The sequence below is a fragment of the Citrus sinensis genome, chromosome 5 (genome assembly GCF_022201045.2).
Source record: "Citrus sinensis cultivar Valencia sweet orange chromosome 5, DVS_A1.0, whole genome shotgun sequence".
Classification (NCBI taxonomy): domain Eukaryota; kingdom Viridiplantae; phylum Streptophyta; class Magnoliopsida; order Sapindales; family Rutaceae; genus Citrus; species Citrus sinensis.
The window spans coordinates 9802453-9806416 of record NC_068560.1 but is presented as its reverse complement, the minus strand read 5'-3'; the positions used below and the strand labels follow the sequence as shown (position 1 = coordinate 9806416).

Below are 3964 nucleotides of genomic sequence, written 5' to 3'. Positions count from 1 at the left end.
GGAGAGACAAGAGAGAAAAGAAAAAAAAAGAAGCTCTTCTTCTTCTTCTTAGTTTTGCCATAGACAACACATTGGATCAAGTTGTTATTGTTGGGAGAATTTTTGGAGGTATGTTTTAATTATTGGTTTCTATTAAATTGTTGTGGAGAAGCATGATTGCAATAGAAGTAGAAATCAAAGATTTTACATAAATATGCTGACAGTGAATTATTACGAAAATCATAGTAATTTGTAAAAATTGATTTTGATTCTGATTTTTGGGTATGTTAAACTAGACATCGTCTAATATGTTTTGAAACTTGTTTCAAGTTAATCAGATAAGATTTCAATTAATTATGATTTTTCAAAGTCAAGTCTGAAAACCTGGAAATTTATGATTTCAGTGAATTACGAAATTATTTCTACCATATCTAGACTTCTTCAAAAATTATGAAATTTGGACCAATGAGTTTTCTATATGTCTAGTATGATTCTGGAAATTTTCATGATTTTATGATAAAGAAATAAATTGTTTTGTATTTTTAAAGCAAGTGTGTTCAAAACAGAAAACTGTTTGACAGTATTGATGATGTCTGAAACGTGAATTATTTTCAATCGTTTTGGAAGGAATTATGTTATGAAATTTTTATCAATGAACTGTCAATGTGTCAGCATATGGTCTGTAAAATTTGAGATTCTTCCAATAAGAGAATAATTTATTAAAAATCGGAGAAGTATGGACTGTTATGTTTTGAGGGCCGATTATTGAGGACATTTGAGGTTGAGCTTAAGAGTTGTTTAAATTGAGATATTTGAGGACATTAGAGTTTATGATTGAGATTTGATTATATCTTATGAGAATTTATTGATGATTTTAGGTTGATGGTATCAGTACACATTTGTTACATGAGGATGCCAAGAGGTAAGTGAACTAGACTTTAAAACGAATCACAATAAATAATATATATGTTTGACTTGTATGAAAAGCCTATTTTGATATGTACGAATATGGATTTATATGTCTCTGCTCATGTGTTTATGTGATGTGTTGTTATGTAATGGGCGTGATTATGTACATGGGCATATGTGTGATGGTTCATTGGCATGAGCACGAAAATGCATTGAATTTTCTATGAATGAGAAAGTGGATTTTAGCAAACGGAATTTCTGTTTTATGAGATTTTTGCATTGGGGGCCACCTCTTGAAGTTGTGGGGGGGCCACCTCTTGAGACTATGCAGGGGCCACCTCTTGAGGGCCAGAGCGCCGCAAAGTGCCACGCACAGCACAAAGTGCGACATTGCAGGATACGTATTTCATCGAAAGAAAATGAGAAAGTTTGAAGGCGACAGAAAGAGATTTTTATGAATTTATTTTACAATATTTCCAAAAGATCATGGCATATCATCCATTGCATTATGTATAAGTATGTATGTATTTTCTATAAGAAAAACTAGTTTCTTACTGAGTTTTGTACTCATTATAGTTTATTGTGATTCAGTTTCCAGAAGTCAGGATTATTTCGTGATAAGTGACAAGTTGAAGATAGCAGATGGTTTGGCTAACTTTTTAAGTTATTCTGCTGGCTTTTGTATTTGAGGCTCGAATTTTATTGTTTGTAAAGAGTTATTTAAATCATATGTGAGTTGTGGACATATTTGCCCTTGGATTTCGGACTGGGGTGTTACAATCTTCCTCACCACTATCATCCTTGCTATACCGGTTGCACTGAACAATCTTCATTCTGACATTTGCACTATTAACCTGAGTGCACAAGAATCTGAAACAACTGTTAGAAATTTTAATCTTTATATATAGCCAAAATGGTGAATAAGATGATGTACTTGATAACAAAAACCTGATTTAATAAATAATTAAGCGGCCGATAACAAGCACATAATCTCATCGTGTGGGGAAAGCCTTGACAAAAGAAGATGGTGCTTTCATTCAAGCAATGATAACTTTCCAATTTCATAAGGTAGCTTAATGCCCTTTTAAGAATATCTACACCAGCCTGACAATTATTGTGGCACTTTGTGCTGGTCCAATTTCATAAGGTAGCTTAATTTTCCTAAGGAACTTGAAAATTAGAAAAGATTCAGAATGAGTGACTAAATATTTTAATCAAAACTAATTAAACATACACGCCCTGAAAATCTGAAACTGAATTACTCAAATGAATATGCCTCTTCACAGCAATTGGTTGAAACTTTACTGCAAAGACTTTTTTAAACCCTTGAAGATGATACTCTACTTGATAACACAAGGAAACACAATCAATATAAGAAGATGATTTTACAAACAAATGAAAGCTTGCGATTATTGGGAGAGCTCTACTCAATTTAATGAGATATCTCTCAGAAGGGAGAGCTCTAATAATATATAAAGCCAAAAATCTAACACTCATCAAATTGGCTTGTGAACAATTAATCTTCCTTGCCATCATAAATGCCAGGTGTGGTGAACAATCTTCATTATGACATTTGCCTTAATAAGCTGCTTAGTATCCTTAACCTGATAACTTACACAAACAAAAACAACTTCACTAAAGTTTATTCTTTGAAGGCAAAACAGTAAACAAGATGATATATGCTGATACAAAAAATTGACCTGAGTTATCCTGATGTCAAGAATCACAGAACCTCATGTGGGCAAAATCATCGCAATACAAGATGTTGAATTCAAGCAACATCTTATCACCTGTAGTTGGAAAGCTCATCTATCTCTCACATACAAGACCGGATATTGCCTTTGCAGTGAGTTTAGTAAGTCAACATATGCATGCACCATGTCAAGGTCATTTGAATGCAGTAGATAGAATCCTGAGATACTTGAAGCGAACACCCGAAAAAGGCTTATTTTTGCAAAGACCAATGATCGAAAGGTGAAAGCATTCACAGATGCTGATTGGGCTAGATCAATTAATGATCGTAAATCAACATCTGGTTATTGCACGTTGCTATGGGGAAATCTGGTGACTTGGCGTAGCAAAAAACAGTCAGTGGTTGCTAGAAGTAGTGCGGAAGCTGAGTTTAGCGCAATGGCACATGGAGTGTGTGAGTTTATCTGGATAAGAAGGGTGTTGAAGGAATTAAAGATTGGATTTGAAGAACCTATGCTGCTCTATTGTGATAATAAGTCAGCAATTAGTATATCTCACAATCCTGTTCATCATGATAGGACTAAACATGTGGAGGTTGATCGACATTTTATTAAAGAAAACCTTGATGGAAACATTATCAAGCTTGAATATGTGCCTACATCTCACCAACTGGCTGATATCCTCACCAAAGGACTCTGAGAACATACTCATGAGTTTCTTGAAGGCAGGCTTGGTCTCATCAACATCTATAGCCAAGCTTGAGGGGGAGTGTGGATGAAATCAAAATTATACATAATTAGAATTGTATATATTAGGATCTATGTTATTTGGCAAGATTTGTTTCCTTAAATAGGTTTATTGATTTGTTTCCTTAGAATTAGATTTCTAGATGTCATAGCTCTGATTTTGTGGGATTTGATTTATTCCCCTGTAATCTATTTAAAGAGGAGTAATTATCATCAATAAAATATAGAAATTATTCATTCTAATCTGTGTTTATTACACGAACAAATATGGTGAATGAAGAAACAAAGGCATAATACCATAAGAAGTAGAGCTCTGTTTCTGTATGTGCTAGCACCAATGGAAACTGATGGAAATGAATTTCTACGAATTAGACATGTCAGCCAAAACAGGTACTCTGTCCAAGCAAAGTAAAAGAGAGTTACACAAAATTTTAAGATAATTAAACTTTTAGTCACCATATAATTAATAGAAAACTTTGTACACAATGATTTATTGGAGATTAAGAATGTATGCCTATGTTTTAATTGCAAATTAAATATACACAACATGATATTAGCATTAGAAGACTGCACCAACATGTACCGAATTGAATGTACCTCTTCACGGCCATTGTACAAGCATTGAAACTTTACCGCAA

The 3964-nt window shown here is 33.6% G+C and overlaps 1 long non-coding RNA gene across 1 annotated transcript; it reads left to right on the top strand.

Annotated features, from left to right (window-relative positions):
* LOC107176880 (uncharacterized) lies at positions 1-1661 on the top strand. The gene is made up of 3 exons (XR_008054751.1): positions 1-108; positions 858-901; positions 1480-1661. It is a non-coding gene; the product is annotated as an uncharacterized LOC107176880 (long non-coding RNA).
* The last annotated feature ends 2303 nt before the right edge of the window (positions 1662-3964 follow it).